Source organism: Manihot esculenta, chromosome 2 (genome assembly GCF_001659605.2).
Source record: "Manihot esculenta cultivar AM560-2 chromosome 2, M.esculenta_v8, whole genome shotgun sequence".
Lineage (NCBI taxonomy): Eukaryota > Viridiplantae > Streptophyta > Magnoliopsida > Malpighiales > Euphorbiaceae > Manihot > Manihot esculenta.
This window is the reverse complement of record NC_035162.2, coordinates 26,800,638-26,818,321: the sequence shown is the minus strand read 5'-3', so window position 1 is coordinate 26,818,321 and position 17,684 is coordinate 26,800,638. Positions and strand designations below refer to the sequence as shown.

At 31.1% G+C, this 17,684-nt stretch overlaps 1 pseudogene; it reads right to left on the bottom strand.

Annotated features, from left to right (window-relative positions):
- Window positions 1-349: 349 nt before the first annotated feature.
- Window positions 350-1,646, bottom strand: LOC110608907 (annotated as a pseudogene).
- Between the last annotated feature and the right edge of the window lie 16,038 nt (window positions 1,647-17,684).

Sequence of the window (17,684 nt, the reverse complement as noted above, 5' to 3'; positions counted from 1 at the left end):
ATATTTTATTTATATTTTTCTTTTTTTAAATATTATATTATTTTTTTACTTTAATTTTATTTATTTATTTTATTCAAAAATTTCACATAATTTTATATATTCATTTTAAATATTTATTTATTTTACATTTTCATCTAATATTCAAATATTCAATTATATTATAAATAAATAAAAATATATTAATTATAAAAATACATTAATTAAATATTAATTATAAACATACATTAATTAAATATTAATTAACAAATTAAAAATAAAAGAGACTCATACATATTAAATTATCAATAAAAAAATATAAACTAATTTAGATGATCATTTGAATTTGTTTATTACTCTCACAAATGCTCTATTAATGCATTACGCAGTGCAAAATGGGCATCTTTATTTTTACTTTTTTTGTGTTGAGCCAAAAATATTTAAATCGAATAGTTTCATCGACAATCATTTCAACAGTTGGAGCTAAAAAAATTTTATTTTCTTCAATAGGTGCACTAAGATCACGTTCATCCTCAATTATCATATTATGCATGATAATACATGTAGTTAATATATCATGCAATACTTCTTTTTTTCAAAAACGTGATGGCTCTGCAACTATTGCAAAACGTGACTGCAACACTCCGAAAGCATATTTAACATCTTTTCAACATGATTCTTATTTCATTGCAAAATACCTCTTTTTCCTTATTTGTGGTTCACGAATAGTTTGCACAATAGTTTACTATTTTAGATGTATACCATCAGCTAAATAATAACTCGTATTATATTCTTTTCCTTGAATAACATAATGAGTAGGAGGAGCAATACCTTTAGCAAGGTCGAAAAATAAATGTGATGACTCCAAAACATTAATATCGTTATTGGAGCCAGGTATTCCAAAATATGCATGCTATATTCAAAGGTCATAATCAGCTACAACTTCTAAAATGATTGTTGGCTATCCACTACAACCTGTATATTAGCCAGCCCATGCAGTAGGACAATTTTTCCATTTTCAATGCATGCAATCGAGACTACCTAATATTCTAGGAAAACCACGTTGCTCACCAATATAAAGAAGCCTTGCAACATCCTCAGCAGTTGGTGATTTCAAATACTGCTCATCAAATACCTCAACAAAATCTCTTTAGACTTTCAATTGCAATGGACTCCCCAATTTTCACATATTCGTTGGTAGCATTCGCCGGCAAACCATACGCTAACATTCGAAACATAGCTGTGATTTTCTGAAGAGTAAATAATCCAATTTTACCTACTGCATCTCTTTGTTGCTCGAAGTACATATCATGCGCTTTTATTGCATCGACAATACGAAGGAATAAATTTCTAGACATTATATATCGTCGACGAAATATTACATCATTGAATCATGGATTATGTGAAAAATAATCTAAAAATAAATTACGATCAGCCGTTTTACGATCTCGATTGATTACTAAATGACCTAGAACAGAGCCACCTCTACAAACTCGGTGTTGATCTTGTATTTGCTGCAAAATCATCTTATTTCTAAGACATTGTTGATTAACTACTTGTGCTTCCACTTCAAACTCATTATCATCTGAAATATAATCATCAATATCTGAAGAAGATGATGATGAATTTTCAGCATCATTATTTGATATATCTCCAACATAGAAATCCATTTTAAGTAACGATCTGTAGAGTTTTTTTTACTCGAATTTAAAAGGAACTAAAAAATATGAGTTATGTTTATATCTTTGAAGAATACATTATTTAATAGGAAAATATGGAGATCGAGATGAAATCCATCCAACAGTCGATTTTAAGATAAAATCTATCAGGATACTGTTGGTTTAATTATTGTTTAAGATTCCATCTGACCTTATTGAAAACTGTGGGGATAGAGATGCATACTATTCGAAAATGGAGATTGAGATGAAATCCATCCAACGGTAGATTTTAAGATGAATCTATCAAGATACTGTTGGTTTAATTATTGTTTAAGATTCCATCTGATTTTATTGAAAACTGTGGGGATAGGATGCATACTTTCCAAAGGTAGAGATTGAAATAAAATCCATCCAACGGTCGATTTTAAGGTGAAATCTATGAGGATATTGTTGGTTTAATTATTGTTTAAGATTTCATCTGACTTTATTGAAAACTGTGGGGATAGAGATGCATACCATCCGAAGTTGGAGATTGAAATGAAATCCATCCAACGGTCATTTTAAGATCAGAATACTGTTAATTTAATTATTATTTAAGATTTCATCTGCCTTATATATATTGGAATGCTAACATCTACAACTTACCATAAATTAGCCATACCTTTTAATTTTAATCACTTTGTAAACTATAACTTCAAGATCTGCAGGATATTCTACCAATGAAGATGTGCTAATATGCAGAATTTATCTAGATATTTTACAAGATCACATTATAGGTAAACAACAATCTAGTCAATGTTTTTGGAGTCAGGTGGTAGAAGCATATGAAGTTGCAAAGAATGAGTTTTGGAAGTCTTGCAACCCATGATCTTTGCAATGTCGAATGCAAGTTGTTGAGAATGCTATAAGAAAATTGAATGGTTATTATCGACAAGTTGAAAACTTACATCCTAGTGGTGCTTAAGAGCAAGATCTAGTGAGTATATTTTTGGTAATTACTTTGTACATAAATCTTAGAATTTTCCTTAACATTTTCCACATTATGCAGCTCAATCAAGCGAAACTTTACTCATGCAAGATCTAAGCTACAAAAAGTGATTCAAATTTGACCATGTTTGGAGCATGATAAAAGATGTTGAGAAGTTCAAAGATAGTAGCTCTAAAAAAATAATTCAAAATCAAAGCTCCTCTATGTGTCCTCAGAGTTGGACAATCCTACTCCTAACTCACCTATGGTACCATTTTCAAACTTATCATCATTTTCAATTCATTTAAATGAGGATATTGCAGAAGATTATACATTATTGGATCGACCTCTTGGTGTCAAAAGGCAAAATTGAAGAAAAAACTTGATGAATCTTTTTCATCCGCTCTGAAATGCTAACATGCTGATAATGAAAAACTTGTAGAATCGTTGGCGAATGCAACTGGAGAAAGGGAGAAGGGACGGCTAATGAGAAGCAGAGCTTTGGACTTAAAGGAATTTAAAGAAGAAAATAAATTTTTACTGCTCGATTTAAATTTTATTTCTGATCTAATTGCTCGTGAAGCGTTCCGCCAAGAAAAAATTTGAATATCAGATAAAAGAGCTCAACATCAACAACCACCACCGTCATCCGCCTCTAATATATATGGTCAATATCTCCATGATATTGCTGGATTCGGGTCCAACCTACCGGAATATTAAATATTTAGTATGTTGTTGCTGATTGTATTTTCAATTAATATATATTTTTCAATTATAATATATGTATCACTCCACTTAATCTATATAATATATTATAAATAAATTAATTTTATCATAAATACTATTTATAATTGAGAATATATTAATTTAAATTAAATTTTTATAATTATAAAAATATAAAACAAATTAAAAATATAATATATTACTAGAGTGAAAAAAATAAGGATATAATTGAAAAGTTTTAAATACTCAAATAGGAATGAAGAACTTTTATAAAAAAAATTTAAAATTTTAGATTATATTATAAATTAATAAAAAAATAGTGCTGCTACAATGACACTATAGCACAACACCAAAATCCCGCTGAATTTTAGTGCTGCGTTGGAGACCATCTCCAACACTAGAATAGAATTTAGCATAGCGTTGGAGATGGTCTAAGATATCGCGATCTAATGAGAAATGGGGAGGGAAGTGAATTTTATTTATAAATTGGAGGGTAATTTGGATATAAAAATTATTATTGTCATCTGACCATAAAATAAAGTGAGCCTTTTCGATTTACAAGCTATTTTAATATAATTTAAAAAATTTAGAAATATTTTAATTAATTAAATTAAATTATAAAGTTAACGATAATGATTATTTCTATTTTATATAAAGGAAATTATAATAGAAAAGTCATAAAACAATAGTTATAGTTTAAATAAATTATTAATACAATTAAATTTATCATTTAAAATATAACTAAATAATTATTTTTATTTAAATACAAATTTTTATCTTGATAAAATAGAATATTTTATTAACTATGTTTAAATTTATCACTCAAATATATGGATGGATATATATGTGTCATATAGTTGTCTCTTCAAGTATTTTATCCATACAAATACAGCACAACAAAATAAAGAGTTAGGGTTTTAAAGATTTTAGACTTAATTATATAAATTTATGTTTCTTTTTAGTTAGGAATTTTGTACATAAATATGTAATTTCTTCTAATATAGAAAAATATGAGAAACACTATTCACTACAAATCAAAAGAGTCTGAACTTGGACGGCTAAGGTTGATTGATAATAGTAATATAATCAAATTGAACCAGACTGAGCTTAGTAAAGTTTAGGCTGGATTTACAAAAAATTTTCAACTGACATCAAAATTCGAGCTTAATTCGTTTAAAATTTATTGAGTTCAAGCTCGGTTTTAGCAAGGCTCGTATTGAGCTTGTTTACCATTTAATAAGCCTATATTGAGTTAGATTTAGTTTAAGCTTATTTAACATGTTTGTAAGTCGAACTCAATCTTGAGCTCGATAATGAGCTTTTAAATTGAGCTCATTTAAAAGCTCAAGCTCAAGCTGGAGTTTGAAATCAATAAAGGCTGTGTACACGTCAAATTCTCAACCTTCATTAATTATTATTGATATAAGATCAATTGACTTTCAAAAGTCTAACTTTACGTCATTTTGCATTTTAATTTAAATATTTAAATTTTAAATAAATTGGTCTAACGTTTATATTGAGGTTTAATTTTAACTAATTTTAAAATCAAAATTAAAATATCAGCAACTCAATTATTAAATATATAATCCATTTCTTCAATAAGATGAATTTTATTTTATAGCAATAATTATTAATATTTTATAGAAGACATATTATTTAATCTTAAATAACAGCATATACAAAATAATTAAAAATAATTTATTTTTTATCAAAATCTTTATAATTATTGTTGCAAAACAAAATCCATCCACTGTTAAAGTTATAAATTACATATTTGACAGTTAGATTACTATTATCTTTAGAGTTAAATGTATCAATTAACTACATATAAGTATGAGTTAATATTATATTCACGTAAAATCAGTTTATATTTAAAAACTAATAAAATAGTACATTGGGCATGCCACCTAAACTCTCACATTTTGATTTTTAAAAATTAGTTAAAATTACACCTAAATACTTTGCCCCAAAGAAAGCAGGTAATCTTGATAGGACTGTTGCTTGTCTCAAGACCTATTTAGTTGCTAAAGGTTATACTCAAACTTATAAAGTTAACTATCCTGATACTTTCTCTCCAATTATTAAGTTGGCTTTTGTTCGACTGTTTGTTTCTTTGGCAGCTACATATGTTTGACATTTACACCAACCAAACATTGAGAATGTCATTCTTTATGGTGATCTTTAGGAGGAAGTTTATATTGAGCAACCACCTGGTTTCGTTGCTTAGGTCATGCAAGGTTTGCAACGTTCGTAGATCTCTTTATGGCTTGAAACAGAGTCAATGGGCATGGTTTAATATATTTAATGATGTAGTCCAAAAGTTTAGTATGCAGATGAGTAAGTATGATAACTCAATGTTTTATAGAAACTCAGATGAAAGATTAATCCTTTTAGTAGTATATATGGATGGTATTGTTATTACAAACAATGATGTTGTAGGCATTGATGTTGCAGGCATTACATCTCTAAAAGAGTTTCTCAAGCTACAATTTCATATAAAAGATTTGGGTTATTTGAAATACTTTTTGGGTATTGAGATTACAAGATATAAGAAGGGTATTTTCTTATCTCAAAGAAAATATGTTCTTGATATATTAGTAAAAACAAAAAATTTGGATACTAAGTCTTGCAATGCATCAATGATTCAAAATCTCTAACTCACCCTAGACGATAATGAGACATTTGCAGATCTTGAAAAATATAGATGTAACACTCTGAATATTCAGATTAAAAATAGTATCCGAAAAGTGAATAGTATCACTCGAAAAGCACCTAATATTTTTTTTATCCATGAATAATACTATTTAAAATATGTTAAATAATTAAATTGAAAATAACGTAAGTCAATTAGGATGGTAAAAAAAATTAAATAAAAAAAATCAATTTATGACTTAATCGATATTATTGAAATTAATCGGTATTATTAAAAAGGATAGAAGTTATGAAAAAAATATAATATGGATATTGACTTTGATCAAATGTGTGTGTGACAAATGTATAAGATGAATCTTGGGTAAAATATATAAAAAAAAAAGTTAGACATTTTATAAAGAATTAATTTTAGCTGATGAATTTATGATACTTGGCTTAATTCTAGCTATCCTTTCCTTAAAAAAAATCTAAAAAATTCAAAAATTAGAGAGAAACTCCGTGTTCCTCTCATTTCTTCTCTTCACCAATGTGAAAGGAAAAATTTCTCCATCTTTTCTTCTTAATTTTTTCATCAATTTCTTCCAAATTTCCACCCAAATTCAATTGCTCAATACACTCAAACCCTTTTTCTAGCTAGTAATTCAATAAAAAGAGAGAAATTAAGAGGAAATCAAAGTTGGAAGTTTAGGTGAATAGTATCAAAGAGTTGAGAAATCAAAAGTATGATATGGTTTTTGTTTTATAAGTATTTCTTACCATTTTTTATATAGTTTTTCATGGAGAAATGAAACATCCCTAAAAGAGTCTCTCTGTAATACCCAGCTAGACCCTGCATCAGAATTCCTATTTTTCGGTGGAATCTCGGATGTCGGAAACCTCTAGAAGGGTAAAATATATTTTTATAAATGTTTTTACATGTTTTTATGGTTTTAGCAAAGAAAGAAATTGAGTTTTGAAAGAAAAAGGACCAAGGAGAAAAACCCAGGTTCGGCCGCCGAACCTCATGTTCGGCCGCCAAACTTGGTGGAGTTGCGGAGGCACTTTTGGCTTTCGAAGGTTTTAAGAGGTTTTATGGGTAATAAATGCATGATTAAGTTAGTTGAGAAATGTTAGGGTTTATGTGAGTTTAATGATGAATGTATGTAAAATGTGTAAGCCTTGTGATGTTTGTTGGGGTTTAGAATAGTTTAAGACCCCTTTATGCTTGTGTATGTGTTTATGCATGTTGTAGAATAGCTAAATGCATGTTTGGAAGGTTTAGGAGGCATGAATGTGCATTGAGGGCTGAGTTCTGCCATTTCTGGGAGAACTCAAGTTCGGCAGCCGAAGGCACTTTCGGCCGCCGAACCTGCCTGTGGTGGCATGTTTGGCCGCCTAAGCTCGCCCCCGAAAGTTTGGACTTTCGGCTCTGGAGGGGAGTTTCGGCCGCCGAAGGTGCCGCCGAACATGCATGAGTTTCGGCTCTGGAACCACTTTCGACCGCCGAACTTGCCGCCGAAAGTGCCCTGTCCAGCCTTCCTTTGCATGTTTTCTATGTATGTTTTATGATGTTTTGGGGGTTTTTTGGGGATATGTTTAGTGTTATGTTAGTATATGTTTGGTCCCTCATTTGAGTCCACCTGTGTAGGTTCGGACCTGAGGAACCGATGACCCCAGTAGTGAAATAGCTACTTCAGAGTCTGTTCAGAGTCAGCCTGAGGTGAGTAGAATGGATATTTATGTTTTAAAGTAAATAAATTTTGAACATGTTCATACATCACGAATGCCATGATATATACTAGGTTGTTTGCATTAGAATTCACGAATATGTTGTATTGTATACTATGATGTTGATGTGGATGGATGTTGGATGACCCATTAGTCTTCGGTATGATATGATGACGATGATACGGTATGGAAGTCCAGTGAGGCCCATTCTACGCCCCTGGCACGATGTTAAGAGAAAGACCAGTGAGGCCCATTCTACGCCCCTGGCACATTGGAATGTTATGTTATGTTATGATAAGAGAAAGACCAGTGAGGCCCATTCTACGCCCCTGGCACATTGGAAGGTTATGTAGAGGGCTATTGGTGACAAGTCTATCCTTGATGTGATTTGTTTGTGATGTGATGCATTTCATGAAATCATAAATTTTAATATATTGTTTTCTCTATTCTGCTCACTGGACTCTAGTAGCTCACCCCTTCCCCTTAACCCCCAGGTTTGCAGGTTCGGGATAGATCAAGAGGTCAGCAAGAGTAAAGGCATAGTGTGTAATAGTTAGTTGTGGACATGAAAGATAATGTAATGTAATATGTCAGATATGGTACAATATTGTATTGAGGATAGAATTGTGCTTGGCCCTAGTTTATGGTTAATCCCCTTTTTGTACATGATCTTAAATGTTTTAATAATGTTTTTTATGAGTTATGAAACCAGCTTGACATATATTATGTTGACCCACTAGAGCATTTGATGAGGGCTCTAGTAGGGGTTTTAGGTTTATGTTTATGATGCATGCCCAGGTCAAGCTTGGTTGACGGAAGGTTTAAAGTTTTTATGAAAATGTATGATCATGTATGAGATTTATCAGGTATGACAGGTTGTGAGTTAGGCTTACTACAGGTCCCAGCGACTTTAAGTCGATCTGAATCCTAGCGCCGGTAGCGGTCCGATTTCGGGTCGTTACACTCTCAAGCCACAATTTCATATAAAATATTTGGACTATTTGAAATACTTTCTAGGTATTGAGGTTATAAGATATAAGAAGGGTATTTTGTTATAAAAAAAAATATATTCTTGATATATTTGCAGAAACAAGAAAGTTGGTACTAAGCTTTGCAATGCATCAATGACTCAGAATCTCTAATTCACCCTAGAAGATAGTGAAGCATTTGCAGATTTTGAAAAATATAGATGTAACACCCCAAATATTCGGGTTAAAAATAGTATTCAAAAATTGAATGGTATAGCTCAAAAGGCACCTAATATTTTTTACCCATGAATAATACTATTTAAAATATGTTAAATAATTAAATTGAAAATAAAGTAAGTCAATTAGGATGGTAAAAAAAAATAAATAAAAAAAATCAATTTATGCTTTAATCGGTATTATTGAAATTAACCGGTATTATTGAGAATGGTAAAAGTTATGGCGAACATGACATGGATATTGACTTTGATCAAATGTGAGTGAGACAAATGTGTAAGATGGAAAATCTATGGATTAATCCAAATAGAAAGAACCTTGGGTAAAATATAAAAAAAAAGGGTTAGATATTTTATAAATAATTAATTTTAGCCAATGGATATATGACACTTGGCTTAATTCTAGCTATCCTTTTCTTAAATAAATTCTAGAAAATTCAATATATAGAGAGAAACGCCCTCTTCTTTCCATTTCTTCTCTTCACCAACACTTGAAGGGGGAAATTTCTCCATCTTTTCTTCATTTCTTCTCCAATTTCTTATAAATTTCCACCCAAAATCAATTGCTCAATACATTCAAACCCTTTTTCTAGCTAGTAATTCAACAAAAAGAGAGAAATCAAGAGGAAATTAAAGTTGGAAGTTTAGGTGAATAGTACCAAAGAGTTGAGGAATCAAAGGTATGATACGGTTTTTGTTTTATAAGTGTTTCTTACCATTTTTTATATAGTTTTTCATGGAGAAATGAAATTTATTGGGTTTGTTTAATTATTATTTATGAAGAGCAAATTTGAAGAGGGGTTGGAAAATTCAAAGGAAAAGGAAGATGAAAAGGGAAAAGGGGAAGGAAAGGAAGAATTGAGCAGAATTTTTTATAGCAAAAGGTTTGTGTTCAACTTTTCTTGAATTAACTTTGAATTTTTCAATTATATGAGATTTGAACATTTGACATCTATATAAGTTTGAATTAGATAAATTATATTTGTGTTAATTGAGTTAATTAATGGATGAATAATGAACTAATTCGATAAAAAGAAAGCTTAGGGTGATTTATCTTAAGTAACCAAAATTTAAAGTAATAGATTGAATGTGAATCTTTCTTCTTTTCATGTTAAATTGTAAATAGAAATAAATCTAATAAGGTTAAAAACTAATTGGACTAATAAACTTTTGAAGAAAATTATTGTAGCTAAATTTTAGTGGACTATTTGAAAAATATGTTTAAGTTGTTTGAGAAGTATATTTGAGAAATTAGATATATTTATTTAATATTAAGCGTTAAAAAAATATTAAAATGAAACTTTAAAGATTAAAAATTAAATTGGAAAGAATAAAAGAGAAGTGAAGTCAAAACTTTAAAGAAAAATTGAAAATTATGGAACTAGATTAAAGTATTGCAAATATATATTAAGTAAATATTTTTATAAATGAAAATGATAAAAGATTAAACTTTTGAGTTAAATAGAAAATTTGACAAGCTATAAAGGATAAAATTATAAGTTGTAAAGTTAAGTAAAGTAATTGAGTTGTAAATTGAATGACATGTTGAGCGGGGATTTGGAGAAATTTTTGGAATAAATGAGAAATTTAAATAAGATAATAAGGATTAAATTCAAATTTAAAAGTAAAATGAAATTCAAATCATTGTATTAAATGAGGTATGAAATTTTAATAAATATATGTGGTGGAAAATGATGTTTAATATAAATATTAAGAGTTAAATATAAATCAGTTAAAATTATAAAAGTGTAAAAGTAAATTTATAAAATTAAAATAATTTATAGATTTAAGTGCGAATACTTTATTGTTAAATAATAAAAATGATTAGTTTTATTGTTGCTGAATAAGTATAAAAGTAATAATAATAGTTTAAGTAAGGCTGATCATTCGGTCGGTTCGGTTTAAAATCGAATCGAATTGAATAAACTAAAAACCGAAATTTTAGTATTTATGAAAATCGAATCGAACTGATTTTGGTCAGAAACCGTATCGAACTGAACCGGTCTGATTCGGTTTGATTCAATTCGGTTTGATCGGTTTCAAATTTTAATAAATTTTTTATTTTTTACACTTTATTTTTAATTTTTTAAAATTTAATTAAAATATTTTAATTTTAATATAATTTAATTTCTCTATATTATTAAAAATAACATATTATTATCACTAATCGGTTCGGTTCGGTTTTTTCGATTTTTTTCTGATCAAAATTAAACCGAACCGAAACAACCGAAATTTCTGAAATTAAAAATCAAACCGAACCGAATTGAATAAAAAATCGAATCAAATTTTAAAATTAATTCGGTTCGGTCGATTTTTTTGGTTTGAACCGAATAGTGCTCACCTCTAAGTTTAAGGGTAAAAAAATATATAAATTAAAAAATAATAAATAATAAAAACTTTAAAGGAATAAATAGTAGAGATGTGAATTTAAAGTATATTAATAGATTTTCATTTAAATAAATTATTTTTTAAAGATTTAATATATTTAATAAAATTAAAGTAAATAATATATAAATAATTATATTTATAAAATTATAGATAAAAATAGGGGTATTAAAAATTATAATAGTTGAATTAGAAAAATTACCTAAAACCAGGGGCGGAGGGAAGGTACGGTAAGGGGGCACGTGCCGTACCGGCGACCGGAAAATGCTTTGAAGGGGGATGAAGGTGCCGCAGCGGCGCAGCCGGTGCCCTACCAAAGGGAAGCTCCTGGCTCTGCCTCTAAAACATATATTAATGTATATTTTATACTTTAAACATTTCTAATAAAGTTAAAAAGAAAGAAAAATTGCATATGTATATACAAAATGAAACGTATATAGTCGAAAATATTTAAGGGCAATTATATTTAAATAATTTAAGAATTTCAAAAAATATGCAAATGATGGTTACGATAGAAATTTGCACATGCATAGAATGATATAATTTACATGATATGTGTCATATGTGATATGAAATAAATAAACACATTAAAAAAATATATAAGCTATAGTGTTATCGTTTAATTAAGGATAACATATATGTTATTGAAAAATGTAAATATGCTAGTAGGAAAAGAATAGTAAATGATAATTATTGTCTCTGGTAAATCTAGTGGGAGTCGTAGTTAGTATAAGGGTATGACATGCTATTTACAGATTGATATCCCAAGATAAGTGATCAAGAGAGATGAATGGGTCACTTTATCAAATTTTCAGCCCTTACTCTTAAGTTTTAATGAAAAAATTGTGACTACTAATTTTGAGTGTGAAAGAGTGGTAGTTTAAAATAAATATTTTAAAAAAAAAATTTTTGAAGAATTTTTGCAAAACAGCTAAACACAGATAAATAAGTATTCAACAAATGCAGATAATGCAAAGTATAAATTAAATTAGCAAGCTAATTTTATCATATTCTTATTAGCACATATATCAGATTAATAATAAAATATAAAAGTAAAGAGATTAGGGATAAGAAAATTAAACACATAAATTTTATAGTAGTTCGGCAAACACAACCTACATCCACTCTCCCAAGGTCTTTTCTTGAGTCTTCACTCCACTAAACTTCTTTTAACAGGCAAGAGAACAACTTTTCATACAACGGCAAACTTTCCAGGTGGTTGTAGACGTGTACAAGTTTGATTCACCACTTAAACTTCTCCTTAAGTTTCAATAGGTGCTTAAATCCTCTATCAAGTAAATACACACACTTGATCAACCTTATATAGTTTTTGATTTAGAAAGAAACACTCTCAATAACTCTCAAAATTACAATAGAATGCTATTAAGATGAGAGAGAAGATTTGCTAATGAAGATCAAAAATTTGAATGAAAAGGTTTTAACACAAGGATTTCGAATGCTCTAAGAAAATCAGTGTTTTTATTACCCATTTATGAAGAGATTCAATCTCTTAAATTAGTGTCTGAAAAATTTTTCTTCTTAGATAGAAAGGTAGTTCAATGGTAATAAATTTTGAAAATACTAGCCATTGAAATATTGAGATTCGTGCAAACTGAAATTAGTTCAACTCATAGACCGAAAGTAGTTAACTACAATAAACACAGACAGAAATTAAATACATAAATTTAAACTGTATCTAAAATTGTTTTAGCCTTCTAAAAATTTTTAATCAGCTAAAATATTAACTTTGCTTTTCGAAATAAAATTCTTTTGAGAATAAAAATATTATCATTGGCATATCAACTCACTCACTCTTAATTCTAAAGATACCTTTCTTCACTTTTTCTTCCTTTGATTCACTTTGTGTTACCATAAGAGTCTTTTCCCTTTCCGATTTAGAGAATTCCTTTGTTTCTTCAATATTTTCCAAGTACTCTACTTTTAATACTAAAAATGGTTAGATAAGCATAATTCATTAAGTTTTTGTATTATCAAAATCAAGTTTTTTCAAAACTTATAGCGCTAATAATTTCTCCCTTTTTTATTATGACAAAACTTAATGATTTTCAATAGAAAATAAAATAGATATGTACTATAATTGAGCAAGAGTTAATAAAGCTTTCCCTAAGCATATGCATAGAGTATATACATTCAATATTATATCAACATTATATTCATCATGCAAGTATAGAAACAAAGTCAATATCACAACCAAAATAACAAAATAAATATTGACAAACAGAGCACACAATAGAGTTTGAACATGGTCAAATTTCTCTTGCCTTTTTGTCATCAGCAAAAAGAAAACAGGAGTAGAAAAAACTGTTTAAAATGATCATGCATCAAACATAAAGAAATTGTTCTAAAAGCAGTTTTAAAAATAGGTAAGAGTTTAGATGTCCATTAGCTTATCTTTGCTGCCAGGTTTTGCTATCTTTATTCTCAAACCATGTCTCCCGCTTCTTCTCAATGGAAATTTTGGGGATTCACACCCTCTGAGCTCGAAGAGATGCTATCTGCTGAATCAGATTTGCTTTCATCCTCGAATGTATTTTTAAATACTTGGACAAAATTAATGTCCGATTGAGAAGATAAATTGCTCGATTGAGGATTATGGAGAATTGGATGCACAAATTTGTGAGCAGTAAGCTTAGAAAACTTTCTCACTGGAACTAGAACAACTATATCATCAAATGATTTTAGAGCAGAAGATGTAGGTGCTTGTTCACCTGATTTTTCAATAACCATAGGCTCTTTAGGTGAGGTAGGTTGTTTTTCAGCTGATTTATTTTTGGGTGAGGTCATAGGTGAAGGTTGCATTGCATTCAGTGGGGATGGTTGGTTAAAAGGCTCATCAGTTGTGGGTTATTGTGGTTGAGTAGATAGTCCTGCTGAGGGATCTACACCAAATGAACCAGATAACCCAAAATTCAAATCAGACCCATCAAATCTATCTGAAAATAATCTTTCAAGAATTATATCCACCTTTTCTTTCAACCTGTTCAATTCTATGAGACAAAAGCACCAAAAAACCATATCTATCTTGAGCTATTACTTGTTGCAGCTTTGAAGTATCATTGAAGACATTGTTCACCATCTTTAAAGCTTTTTGAACATTCTTCATCATCTTAAATGTATCCTTTGGTATTTCAATTTTCTCATAAATATTAGTTCTCGTTTCCTCAGAATTTTTAGAACTAAAGCTAGACATAGAATCCTCTCTTCTCACTTTTTCTTTTCCTTTTTATGTTCTCTCATTCTTTCCTTTCTTCTCCTCTTTCCCAGCATATGTTTCCTTAATTACCAAGATTTGAGCACCTTTCTTTTCTTTGGTTAAAGTAACTTTCAACTTTTTGAATACGAAAGTAAGAATCATCCCATATAGCAAGCTTCTTATAGATGTATTCTTAAGAAATCCTTTGAAGATATATGCAAGATTCAGCTTTTGTTTGGAAAGAAGATGCTAAGGATACACCTGTAACGACCTGAAAATCGGACCGCTACCGGCGCTAGGATCCAGGTCGACTTAAGGTCGCCGGGACCCGTAGCAAGCCTGCTATACTCTCTGTGTACCTGTAAAATCCCATACATGATCATACATTTTCTGTAAAAACATAAAACTTTGCTCTGAACCAAGGCTCAACCTGTGTATGCACTATCTCTGTACTACAGAACCCCCTTACTAGAGCTCTCATCAATGCTCTAGACAGGTTTAACTCATAATCTGTTAAGCCTGGTTTCACATACTCGTAAAAACATTTACATAATATAAACAGACCATGTATATAAAAAGGATTTACAACCTGGGTCAAGCACATACTCTACACTATCAAAAACTAATACATTGCTTTACAAAAATTACATGTCCACACTAGCTATTACACATCTCTTTACTTTTCCTGTACCCTGCTAAACTTCCCCTTAACTCTGATCCTGCAGGACTGGGTTAAAGGAGAGGGATGAGCTATACTAGCCCAATGAGTAGAACAATAAAAACATGTTAATACACATGCTCACATGGAATGCATCACATCACAAATAAATCACCCATCTCAGACGGACAGATTCAAAACTCCCTCTGTTCTGTGCCCGGCCCGCGAAGGAGCTCCTCAGGACTTGATTATGCACCCTATGGTGCTCTGTGCCCGGCCCTCTCAGGGCTCCTCAGGTCTTTATCGGAGGGCTAATGAATCCAATCTATGTCCGATTCATACAAGCATAGAATAATGCAATGCGTCACCTTGGTGTATTCTAGTGCACACAACCTAGTACATATCATGATGCATGGAACATGCTAAAAGCATTTAATGTCTCAAGTTAAAACATTAAGTTTAGTTCCACTCACCTCTGGCTGACTTTGAACTGACTCTGAATACTCTGAAGCAGTGCTCACTGCTGCTCTCTTCGGTTCCTCTGGTCCGTTCCTACACAGGTGGACTTAAAATGAGGGACCAAACTAACTCTAAAACACTCCCTAAAATCCCCTTAAAACATCCTAAAACAATCAAGTAAAACATGCAAAAGAAGGCTGGACAGGGCACTTTCGGCGGCAGGTTCGGCGGCTGAAAGTCCCTCCCAGAGCCGAAACTCAAGCACTTTCGACGGCACTTCGGCTGCCGAAAGTCCTCTCCAGAGACGAAAGTCCCCAACCTTCAGCGGCACCTTCGGCGGCCGAAACCCCCCTCCAGAGCCGAAAGTCTAAACGTTCGGGGGCAAGCTTAGGCAGCGGAAACCACCTCCTCAGCACGTTCGGCGGCCGAACCTTCCTTCGGCGGCCAAAACTGGGTTTGCCAATAAGGCAGAACCCTGCTCTGCTTCAAGAAAAACTCACCCAACTTCACACACACATGCAACCCAAACTTCCACAACCTGCATATACGCAAGTATAGGCACAAAGGGGTCCAAAACTAACTTAAAACCCCAACAAACAACACAAATAAACACATAAAGCATGCTTTGACCACAAATCAACCAAAACCTCAACTTAACCTAAACATGCATCTCTACCCATAAACCTTCATAAAACTTGCATAAATCATAAAAAGAAGTTCAGGATCTTCCCTTACCTCTTACAAATAAGAAGATAAACGATCCCAACGTGGAGATATGGAGAAATGCTCCCTCAAAGTCTCCAACTTCAAAACTTTTGGTTGATTTGCTCAAAAGCTTCAAAACAACATAAAACTCATCAAAACTTTGAAAGATTTGAAGAAAACATGAAAATCACCCAAGAAAGAGCATAGTCTCACCTCTGTCTGTGAAAATGGAAGAAAGCTTATCCATTCACCGACCTAGGGCCTTTTATAGGTGGCTGGCCAGACCACCTTCGGCGGCCTAATGTGAGATCAAAAGCCATGCATGTTCGGCGGCCGAACTTTCACCTTCGGTGGCCGAACCTTGCATTTCTTCCTTGGCTCTTTTCTTTCACAACTCATTTCCTTTTACTCTTAAAACATGAAAACATACTAAAATTCTTTAAAAAAACATATCTACTACCCTTCTAGAGGGTTTCGACATTCGAGATACCACCGGAAAGTAGAATTCCGGTGCCGGACTCTAGCCGGGTATTACAACACCAATCAAGTTTGTTAAAGTGGGTGTGGCTATCAATTCTATGACACAAAGTGTATAATAAAACTATGCAAGATTCAAATCTGTTGAGGCAAGGATGCAATATTTGTTCTCTCTTTTTACAACTTACTATTTGGCACAAGAGAATCTATAAAGATAGTTTCATCGTATCCTCTCAATCTATTCACTTCCTTAAAAGATCCAATCTTATTTCCTTCGTCTTTGACTCCAAAAGCAGAGGCCAAATCAGCAACAGGAATATAACGAACTTGACTTCTAATTTTGACTATAAAAATATCATTTTTCTTAATTTCTTCAAAAGAATCATAAAATTCCTCAATAAGGCCATGATAGTATTCCTCATTGATTTTCATAAAATCTTCTCATCCTTGAAATTCAAATAGCTCTAACAGTTCGAAATCCAGATTTAAGAAAGAGTTCCATTGAATGCACCTTGGTATAAAAATGTTCTTTTTGACAAAAGAGAGCTTATCCTTTGTTTTGATCTTCTTTACGACCGGTTCAGAGATAGTAATCCTGCTACTTCTCTTCTTGTATCTTGAAATTTGAATTTCTTCTTCAGTTGACTCTAAACTGCTATACTCCTCTTCAAAAACTTTCTCCTTCAGCTTTTGATTTGCAGCATGCTTAATTCTCACCATTTTGTAAAATAGAAGATTGACAAGAAATGAAATGAAGGTGTTGAAGAATGAGAAAACAGATAGCTAAAACAGAGAAGATAGAACTGAATTTAAAATTTTTGGAGTTTTTAAAGAGATAGGAGCAGAGAAGGAAAAATGCATGTCATTTCCACCTTCCACATTCAAATTACATTTCGAGAAGA